This window comes from Lampetra planeri, chromosome 11 (assembly GCF_965212315.1).
Source record: "Lampetra planeri chromosome 11, kcLamPlan1.2.h2, whole genome shotgun sequence".
NCBI classification, from domain to species: Eukaryota; Metazoa; Chordata; class Hyperoartia; order Petromyzontiformes; family Petromyzontidae; genus Lampetra; species Lampetra planeri.
Genome location: NC_136117.1, coordinates 1958974 through 1970356, shown reverse-complemented (window position 1 = coordinate 1970356; position 11383 = coordinate 1958974). Strand labels below are relative to the sequence as shown.

The 11383-nt window shown below is 50.6% G+C and overlaps 1 protein-coding gene across 1 annotated transcript in view; it reads left to right on the top strand.

Annotated features, from left to right (window-relative positions):
• Positions 1-1372: 1372 nt before the first annotated feature.
• The window catches only part of LOC144721196 (alpha-aminoadipic semialdehyde synthase, mitochondrial-like), a 49477-nt gene continuing 39466 nt past the window's right edge, over positions 1373-11383 (top strand). The window contains exons 1-3 of the mRNA XM_078598602.1: positions 1373-1505; positions 2414-2549; positions 2937-3008. The gene's annotated coding sequence lies outside the window, so the exon portion shown is untranslated. The remainder of the gene's footprint in view (positions 1506-2413; positions 2550-2936; positions 3009-11383) is intronic.

Sequence of the window (11383 nt, the reverse complement as noted above, 5' to 3'; positions counted from 1 at the left end):
TTACCGAAAGAACCAAAGAGTAATTCCTGCAGTCACGAACGCTTTAAATCTAGTTTGAACCACTTATACGTGGAGGATTTCCACACAACTCACACTTCTAATTGATCAATCTTTGGTAGAACGTAATCAATCAGGCTATACGTTAACTGTGTGTTAATCGACTCTCTGTGTTGTATTGCATAACACTTCCAAATTTTACGAAGTTTGTTTTCTGAAACTTTCTATTTCTCTCTATAAATTGTGCCATGCTTGTTTGTTTATAGGTCCATTTTCTCTCCTCCGGCTGCTACGGGGAGGATTTCTACACAACTCTCTCATTGACATGCTAATTTCTCTACCCCAACCCCCCCCGCAGAGGCATTTTAGCCAATTACATTACCGTGTGATTTGTGCTCATCGCACAATGGAAAGTTGCACGGTATTTTAACTGTATTACTTCATAAACAACATAAAAAAAGAGTTTAGGATATTTTATATATAAAACAGGATGCAAGCTCGTATGCTACTACCGTAGAGCATGCTTATCCGTGGCCCACTTTCCTCCTGTATGCCACAAATGTTTGCTGTACTGTATGATTCTTACAACAGCACTTTTATTTATGGTGGCAATCATTGACTTTCTAACGATGCAAAGTTGTCCATTCTCTCCTGCACGCATCTTCAATAAATGACACCAAAACCACCTATATACGTATATAGAGGACAAACCTCTGCAATTCATCCCAGGGTTAGAGTTAAATAAGAACATAACTTTTGTCAATCCACAAATGGATAAAGGCTTCCTCATGCCATGCTGGTCATGGGGGTAGCTTCATCTTACGTCACCACAATGGTCCAGTATGAGTTGGTGTAAAGGGGTCAACTAGGATCGGCTGTCACTCACCACTGATCTTAGCTGTGGTCGGGAATCAAATCCGGTACGGCCGGGTTCATGACTCAATGGATTTGTAGCAATGCACAGCTGTACGGGCAACTTGCACACACGATGCTGCAAGTTGCCCATAAAGTTGTGCGGCAGTGAGATGTTAACTGCCTCGACCCTGACGCCTGTATATTTGGAGTTTGAATGTCTCTCTCCCCGTGGTCGGGTGGATTTTTTTTATCGAGGTCCGTTTAGAGAGAATTTGGCTGTGATAAAATAATGTCCACACGATTAAAGCCACTTCATTGGGGTATCATTTTGATGGCCAGGTCGCTTCTGAAAAATAGCTACATAGCTCAGTGGACCTTACCGGGTAAAAATATATATATATTTTTTAAATAGCATTCATTGGGCCCTCGGTCACTGCACAACAGCCTCCTCGTGGAGCTGCACCAAGCGGACCTCACAAAACGACGTGCGATCTTCGCACTGCGCACACGCTCCCAGGGCGAAACGAATCTCTCTGTGCGCGTGCACGGCGCCACCCTCGAGGCGAGTTGTTAAACTCGCTCGCGACCGCCGCCGCTGGCGTCTCGTCACACGCAGGCGGGCATGGCGGAGGCGTGAGATCCTGGAGCTTCAGGTGAGGGTTCGAGAGGGACGTGGCGCATGACGGCTCCCCCTCCTCGTCTCTCTCTCTGTCGCCATGTCTCTCCTCCCTGTGGTGCGGGGGAGAGAAGACGGAGCGGGTCGGGTGAGACGCGGAGGGGAGGAGGCGTGGGGAAGTAGGGGCCACCTCCACGCCAGTCGCCTCAGACTCATATTTCTCATTCTCTCCTCGCCGCAACGAATTTCCCACCCTTGTGTTTTTAAATTGCGAAACAGATGAGCGACGGCTCACTCTTCAGTGAATTAAAGTATCTCTAACACGATCCATGGGTTCACCTGAAGTGCATCATTTCAGCGGCATTGATTCGGGACAAGCAAACTGATCGGTTTTGACATTCGGTGTGTTGTTTTTTCACCGTCCAGAGTGTCTTCTTTATCACTCACCACTGATCTTAGCTGTGGTCGGGAATCAAATCCGGTACGGCCGGGTTCATGACTCAATGGATTTGTAGCAATGCACAGCCGTACGGGCAACTTGCACACACGATGCTGCAAGTTGCCCATAAAGTTGTGCGGCAGTGAGATGTTAACTGCCTCGACCCTGACGCCTGTATATTTGGAGTTTGAATGTCTCTCTCTCCCCGTGGTCGGGTGGATTTTTTTTTATCGAGGTCCGTTTAGAGAGAATTTGGCTGTGATAAAATAATGTCCACACGATTAAAGCCACTTCATTGGGGTATCATTTTGATGGCCAGGTCGCTTCTGAAAAATAGCTACATAGCTCAGTGGACCTTACCGGGTAAAAAAATATATATATATATTTTAAATAGCATTCATTGGGCCCTCGGTCACTGCACAACAAACAGTGGCCTCCTCGTGGAGCTGCACCAAGCGGACCTCACAAAACGACGTGCGATCTTCGCACTGCGCACACGCTCCCAGGGCGAAACGAATTTCTCTGTGCGCGTGCACGGCGCCACCCTCGAGGCGAGTTGTTAAACTCGCTCGCGACCGCCGCCGCTGGCGTCTCGTCACACGCAGGCGGGCATGGCGGAGGCGTGAGATCCTGGAGCTTCAGGTGAGGGTTCGAGAGGGACGTGGCGCATGACGGCTCCCCCTCCTCGTCTCTCTCTCTGTCGCCATGTCTCTCCTCCCTGTGGTGCGGGGGAGAGAAGACGGAGCGGGTCGGGTGAGACGCGAAGGGGAGGAGGCGTGGGGAAGTAGGGGCCACCTCCACGCCAGTCGCCTCAGACTCATTTCTCATTCTCTCTTCGCAGCAACGAATTTCCCACCCTTGTGTTTTTAAATTGCGGAACAGATGAGCGACGGCTCACTCTTCAGTGAATTAAAGTATCTCTAACACGATCCATGGGTTCACCTGAAGTGCATCATTTCAGCGGCATTGATTCGGGACAAGCAAACTGATCGGTTTTGACATTCGGTGTGTTGTTTTTTCACCGTCCAGAGTGTCTTCTTTATCCAGGTGAGAGCTCTCGGAGCCTGGGAGGAAAGCCCTCGATTTGTAAGAGCGAACCAGGTACACGTGCGCAAATAACTTTGGCTCGTTCCGATGAGTTCACTCCAAAGATGCGATTAAATATTTATTGCATCGGTGGGATTCAATGTGTGTGTGTTGAAATGAACCGCCATGGTGCACATGGGCTGCTACCCGGGGCAGCTATTGCAGACAGCACTATAAATGAGTAAAAAGATGCACGGATGAGAACTGGGTTTGAGTGGAGTTTGTTTTGGTAATCCCAGCTTGACGATAGGAAGTTGCTACCCTACATTACGGGGCAAGGCAATGTGGCCGTAAAGAATAAAGTTTGTAATCGATATTGTGTGTGCTGTAACCTGCCCTGCTCAGAAACTCCGCGTTCACTTGACGCTGCATGCGGAGATGCATCCTTGCGATGACAGCGAGACTGAAAGTGGTAACACTTGGATTAGAACACACGCAGGTTAAAGTGTTTAGAGAATTGAGTGGGGCCCGGGGAGGGAGGACACGTCCCGGCCGCAAAGTGACGGATCGCGTGCAAGAGGGGCGCATATGGGGGAGATGGAGCGATGGAATTGGCCCTTGTGCATGTGCTGGGTTGCTGTATATCACAGGTTTTTGGAGGCCTTCATACAACAGTGGGTTGGCCGTGTCTGAAGGTGGTGGTAGACTGGTAGTGCATGGATAATCGCCTGTGGCTGCACAGGTTGCCATCTGCTCAGGGTACACAACAGTGAGGCTACGGGTTAGGCATTTTTCGTCAAATGTAGGGCTAAGGTCCAGATCAAAGCAATTATTCACATAAAGGTCACAGAAAAAGTTGGCGTGTTGATCACTGATGTGTGCTTTATCGCTGTGGCATGTGTATCCCAGTGGTGTGTGTAACGCTTTGGTGTGCGTATCATTGTGCTGTATGCATGTTTTATGTGTATTGCTGGGCTGTGTGTATCATTGTAGTCTGTGTATCACTGCGATGTCAATTTATCTGGTGTGTAACATTGCGGTGTGTGTATCGTTGCGGTGTGTGCTTCTCTGCGGTGTCTGTTTTTCTGTGGTTTGTGTAACATTGACATGTGTGTATCATTGCAGTGTGTGTATCGCTGGGGTGTGTATAACCCTGTGTTGTGTGTATCGTTGCGGTGTGTGTTTCGCTGGATCTGTTTTGCTGCAGTGCGTGTATCGCTGGTGTCTGTATCGTTGCGGTGTGTGTATCACTTGGGTCTGTGTATCATTGCGGTGTGTGCATCGTTGCAGTGTGTGTATCGCTGGGATCTGTGTATCGCTACGGTGTGTGTATCGCTAGGGTTTGTGTATCGCTGGTGTCTGTGTATCGTTGCGGTGTGTGTATCACTTGGGTCTGTGTATCATTGCGATGTGTGGATCGCTGGGATCTTTGTATCGCTGGTGTCTATCATTGCGGTGCGTGTATCGTTGGGGGTCTGTGTATCGCTGAGTTCTGTGTATCGCTGCGGTGTGTGTATTGCTGGATCTGTGTATCGCTGCGGTGCGTGTATCGCTGGGGTCGGTGTAACTCTCCGCCGTATTTCTCTAGCTGTGTCGGGTGCAGGCAGACAGCGCTTGCAGCCATGGCGGTGCGTGGCACTCAGGTGTTCAGCACCAGCAGCATGAGTGGCCGCACCATGAGCATCAGCTTAGATGGACCCGCGAACGCCCTTAGCGTCTGCCGGGATGGCTCGCAGGTGACAATCACTTCATCATCACTATTAAACACACAGACTAGGCAGAGTATGAGAAATAACAACACTCCTCCTGGTTCTGCACAGGGACCCCAGCGGTCATGTGATCTGTCCTCTAGAGAAGTGGTTGACCCAGACAAAGCTTTTTAGAGTTGTAACGATTCACCACCCACATACCCCTGGTGATTTGACATAATGATTATTCCGGGTCGCGATTCAATTCAAGAAAAAAAACCTTGTCTTTTTTGGCTAGCCGTCCCGGCTAGGAACGAGGCAACACACAATACGAGAGCCAACGAGAATAAAGAATAACTCAGCAGCAACAACAATAATAAGATGCATAGCGAACGCGCTATGCAAGGCAAGTAAGAATAACAATCATAACATAACAACAATAATAAGATGCATAACGAACGCCCTACACAAGGTAAGTAAGAATAACAATCAACGAAAGGGAACAGATTTTGAACGTGTACGCGATGCCGGCCCATCCCCTGCAGCAGCACGAGGCCCCCCCCGGTTCCAACGCAGCAGGAGGCGGAAGAGTAGAAGGTTCAGCGTCCGTCGCAGTGGAGGAAGGCCCGGCCGGAGCGGGGTTGCTGGCAGCAGCAGGGGCATTCAGGGCCTGTGAGTCTGTAGGAGGCAAAACAGGCCCGTTTTGGGGATCAACCGGCAACCGAGGTGGCATATCGGATGCATCAGACCCCAGCAGGGCAGGCAAAGGGGATGAAGGATCAACGCGCGGAGCAAATTCTTGTAACGTCTCAAGCCATCGCGACAGATGGCCAGACGGTTGTTCAAACTTTAATGAGTATTGCAGGGCAGCATGGTCAGTCCGTACAATAAACTTTCTGCCATGCAGGTAAGGACGATATTGGCGAACGAAATGGAGGATCGCCAATAGTTCCCTGCGCGTAACACAGTACCGAGTCTCCGCCGGAGAGAGAACCCTGCTACCATACGCCACCACCCTTTCCGCGCCATTTTTACGCTGGGACAAAACGGCGCCGATGCCCGTATCTGGTGTCAGTGTCCAGGATAAAGGGCAATGAAAAGTCCGGATTATCGAGTGTTGGCGCGTCGCCAATCGATCCCGGAGGGTTCGAAACGCCAGCTCCTCCTCCGATCCCCATTTAAACCTCTGATTCTTCCCCGGCAGGATGTGCAGAGGCCTTGCGATGGTAGCACAATTCGGAACAAAACAACGGTAGTAGGACGCGAACCCAACAAATTGCCGCACATCCCCCACAGAGGTGGGGGTTGGCCAGTCACGGACGCAAGAGATTTTGTCCGGGTCCGTGACGACACCGTCGGAGCTGACAATGTGACCCAGGTAACGCACGGAGCGTTGCAGAAGATGAAACTTTTTAGGTTTGAATTTAAGATTAGCTGACCGCATCCTGTCGAAAACAGCCTTCAACCGCTGAAGGTGTTCCTTGAACGTACGACTGAACACAATAATATCGTCCAAGTATATGAGACGTGTCCCATTGCAACCCGGCCAAAACCAGCTCCATCAGGCGCTGGAACGTGGCGTGAGCGGCGTTCAGCCCCATGGGAAGGCAGTTAAATTCAAACAGGCCTTGAGGCGTACGAAACGCCGTCTTTGGTTTCGACGAATCATCGAGGGGCAGCTGCCAAAACCCCGACGAGAGATCGAGGGTGGAAAAGAATTTGGCTCCTGACAAGGCATCGAGGGAATCATCCATCCGTGGCAGAGGGTACGCATCTGCAACGGACACCTTATTCAGCCTACGAAAATCAACACAAAACCGGAGGCTACCATGTTTTTTCTTAACGAGCACAACAGGAGCACCCCAAGGGCTATTAGATGGCGAAATTATGTCAGCGGCGAGCATTTCATCCACCGCGCAGCGCACATGGTCCCTCTCCGAGGGACTCATGCGGTGTGGGTTCATCCGTATCGGGCTCTCCTCACCGGTGTCAATGTGGTGGGACAAAAGCGATGTGCGACCTAAATCAAAATCGTTCCTGCTAAAAACGTCAATGTAGTCAGACAGCAGCGCCCGCAGCGCGCCACGCTGCTCACTGGTCAATGATGAATTTTCCCGGCACAATTAGGCGATCCACCAATCGTCGGAATCAGCACTGTAGCCCACTCCCCCGGCTAATTCGTGCGGATGGCCCTCCTCATGATCGGTGAACGCGGTAGTGGCGTGAGCCAAAACCGTACCGGCCGGGACCAAAACGCCTTCCGGGCCCCCGTTCAAAACTTGCAAGAACGGGGCCTGACCGGCTCGGACAGTTGTCTGAGCAGCCACAAGAGAAAGACTCTTGGCGACGGTGTTAGACGGGGACAGCAGAACCCCTGCCGCCCCGTCAACTTCACCGAAGCGTTTCCGATAACGTAATGGGACGAGCATTTGTGTGCCAGGAGGAACCTCCACCGTGACGTCTGCAAGCGCCTGCACGGCAAGGCACGGCGATGGATGACTCAACGGGGATGGAAAAATAACATTTTTCGCCCTTCCGGCAATTCCAGACAGCCCTGATCAACAAGAATTTTAACGGGCATTCTACTAAGAAAGTTGGTGCCCAACAAGCAGGGCACCGTCAACGACCGTGAAATCAAAACCATCCCCGAAGCGGCTACATTACCAATGGAGACATGTACCTCCACCTGTCCGATGATGTCCATACTCCCCCCATTATCAGCAATACACGCGTCGAAAGCTGGTCGCACACGCGAAGCAGGGATAGACAGGAGGTGGAAAATGACGTAGTATATAATAGTCGCCGACGCGCCAGTGTCCACCAATATCCGAACGTCCACCCCTTGTATAGTACATGGCACCATGGAGGACCCCGCCGAAGCCGCCACGACACGGCGTGCCAATTTTCTCCATTGAGTGGTTGTACGCGGCGAACCCCCAACGGCATCGCGCAAATCGCGAACTTAGGCCTCGGCAAGGTAAGGTAAAAGATAAAAGGTAAAAACAACGAGCCTACCTTTACCTTACCTTTTACCTTACCACAATACAATCACTCTACCCTACCTTTTACCCTTTAGCAGGTAAGGTAAAAGGTAAAAGGTAGAAAGCAACGAGCCTACCTTTACCCTACCTTTTACCCTTACCCCATACAAATTACCCGATTACAGGGTAATTACTGGGGTACTACTACACATGAAAAAGGTTTATAACGGTAAATGATAGGTAGAGCGCTTTATTCATATAGAATACTCTCGAGGATTCAAATTTTACACGCTTTTTTGTCGTTGTTGTCATTGTCGTCGTTGTTGTATTCTCAAATCTTGTAACTCAATTTTAACCCACTTCCTAATGTGGTATTGACTGCAAACTTAGTATACTTATGTCTAGGCCTCGGCAAGGTAAGGTAAAAGTTAAAAGGTAAAAACAACGAGCCTACCTTTACCCTACCTTTTACCTTACCAAAATGCAATCACTCTACCCTACCTTTTACCCTTTAGCAGGTAAGGTAAAAGGTAATAGGTAAAAAGCAACAAGCCTACCTTTACCCTACCTTTTACCCTTACCCCATACAAATTACCCGATTACAGGGTAATTACTAGGGAACTACACATGAACAAGGTTTATAACGGTAAATGCTAGGTAGAGCGCTTTATTCATATAGAATACTCTCGATGATTCCAATTTTACACGCTTGTTGTCGTTGTTGTTGTCATTGTTGTTGTCGTCATTGACATCGTTGTTGTATCCTCAAATCTTGTAACTAAAATTTTACCCACTTCCTAATGTGGTATCGACTGCAAACTTGGTATACTTATGTCATACTGATGACAACACTATATTCTATCATTAAAAAGATATATATTTTTAAACATGTTTCGGCTTGGGTCTGATTGTCCACGCTCAACTGACGTTGGCTGTAAATCACCACGGCCCCTTACATTATGGCAAGCTTTGCGGCCACTTCCTGGAGTCGTGGAGTTCTTCCATTACTCGTACATTTAATAAAAGCGTGCTTAAAAAAAAGGTTTTTTAAAAATTACTTATTAAATGGAGGCCACGGACTGCGCCACGGAGCTTTTAGCGGTAAACAAGGTACCATATTTACCGGGTAATACTTCGCGCTACCTTTACCTTACCGGGTAATTCTTCCAAGCTACCTTTACCCTACTCTTTACCTTACCCCTTGGCATGTCGACACCTTTACTCTTTACCTTTACCCTTTTACCCAGTAAAAAGGGTAAATTGCCTTACCTTGCCGAGGCCTACGCGAACTAATGGAACATTGCGCACGTCGGAAGTTGCATGAGGTGTCAATATATGCCGGGTGTCTGACGTGTGCCGATTTGCCTGGCCGGGTTACGGTCCATCCATGGAGGCGACAACGCAGATGGAGCTACGGGAGGCGGAAGAGGACGGGGACGACTTCGACAGTCGCACGCGAAGTAGCCCATCCGGCCACACTTGAAGCACGTCGTCCCAGCCCCGGGCGGCCCCATCGCCGTCCCCGCGTGGCGTCGAGGCCCCGTCCCGACGCCCCACCAGTCGCCGTCGCGGCACCCAGCGAGGTGCGGCAGCGGCCAGGTCTTCGTCTCCCGCGTCGTCCGGAATGTGGACAACGCGAGATGGCGCCCATCCAATCGGCACACCATCCTTGGCAGGGTCTCCCGTTCAGGCGGCCATCTGCGCCCAACGGTGCAAGTTGTCTTTGGCGTCGAGGCACCTGGCGGCCCAACGGGATGTCAGCAGCTCATGGCCACACACCGGCAGCGAGATACCCATTTCTTTGGATAACTCCAGCATCCTCGCTAGAATCAGAGGGTCAAGTATATCGGGCGTGAAGTCGGGGTAGGCGGCCATCGCGAGCGCCAACAGCGCGCCGCGGTAGGCAAGGGGAGACTCGTTGGTCCCCTGGCAACGATGCATGAACTTCCTCTGAGCGTTAGACGGTCGTTCGTAAACTTCCGCCATCTCGGCGAACGTGTCCTTCAACGTCTTCTTCTTCTCCGAGGGAATGGAGCGGAACACCGCTAACGATACGTCTTCTTGGTTCTTTCGGTAAAGTCCCTGCAGTCACGAAAGCTTTGAATCGAAATTTAACGATACGTCGTCAAGTAGTGTAGGTAAGGCGTCCAACGCCTCCTCCTCCGTCCACTGAACGAAAGGCGGATTCGAACCGCCAAGTAAAAGCACTCCAGTCGCCACCCGCGACTAATTCCTTAATGTTGGGAAGTCCGCTATCTTTTGGCGATGCTGCCTCCGCCAGCCGCGCGCCACACGCCTCCGTCAAAATGGCGGGCTCAGACCGCGCACCCGCAGCCGCGCCCAAGATGGCGGCCTCGCGCTACGTGGCGGATGGTCCTTCCAAGACCGCCATGGCGTCCCGATTTTTGCACGAGGGGACCCTCCGAGACCCCCCGAAGGGAGCCCTGCTCGTCTCCACTCGGCAGCGTTTCCTGCGGTCGTCCCGACGCCGCGGACGAGGCGACCAGCATCACAAGGTTGAGCAGAACTGCGTGGAGAGAATCGATCTGCTCCGCCACCCGCCGCCAGTCGTCTGCGGCCAGAGGCGAAGACGGCTCGACTCCGACGTCCTTGCCCAGCGCCTTGGCCGAGCCAGCCGCGTTTGCAGTAACTGGGTCCACAGCTCGGGGTCGGTAGGTCTTGGTTGAGCGAGTCGTCATCGTCGTCTGAAGACGGCGCAGGTGGGATGCTTGGAAATTGTCGCAGCGCCTGCTTCATCCGATTTCAAGAGTCACTTCGACACCACTTGGAATAAAGCACTTCGACGACGATTTGTAGTTCGTGTCTTCTTTATTATTTCTCGACGGCTGGACAGCTCCGCATTTTCTTCACATCGACACCGCTCCACTCTCGTTCCGCACGTTAGATGTTGTCGCTCCGCTCACGCTCTCCGCTCCTGCGCGCCGCTGGCAGATGGCGCGCGAGGAGACAGCCTCCGGCCCGCCACGTGGCCGCTGGCGTGCTGGAGGCGCGAGACGTGGTCTTGCCTCTAGACTCCACACACTGACCCCGAGCCTCTTCCTGCTTCCCCTTATAACCCCTCACCTACGTCACCAAGCCCTGCCTATAGCCACGCCCCCTCACGAACCTTCTCGATGGTTACCCACAAGAACCCTTGAGCTTCCGCCGTTGAACTTTGGCAAAATCAATCGCATCCATCTAAGTAGCTAATGGCTGAAGCAGAGGCGTAGCTAGGATATTTTGCGCCCGGGGACGAACTATAAAATTGGCGCCCCCCCCGTTTAATCACATTTTCCTATTACATCGAATAAGGAATAACAATTACAATTTTAATGAAACATTGTATTTAAAGAAGCAAATTTGAATAAATTATATTACATGGCTTACTCAGCCACTATCGTAGACTGGTTGACATAGTCTACAAAATATTAATTTTTCTTGATTTCACTGTCGCAAACTGGTCAATCACGTAATAAAAATCAGTTTTTTCCAATGTGTCTCTTTCAACGCTAAGAAGAGCAAGATCGCTGAGACGATCTTGTCCCATTGAAGCACGCAAATACGAAAAAAAGTTTCAATTTACTGAACGACCGCTCACAGCTTGCAATTGAAACTGCTATTGTTAATACAATTTGCAGTGAAATTCGCAAATTCGGAAATATGTCGTCTCCATAAAAACAATAAAACCAAGAAGATCCAAAGAAGTTTCTGGTAGAACTTAATTCCGGTTACTGAGCAGCATTTTGCAATCTCCAATTTCTGTGAAAAGTTTGTGGCCATT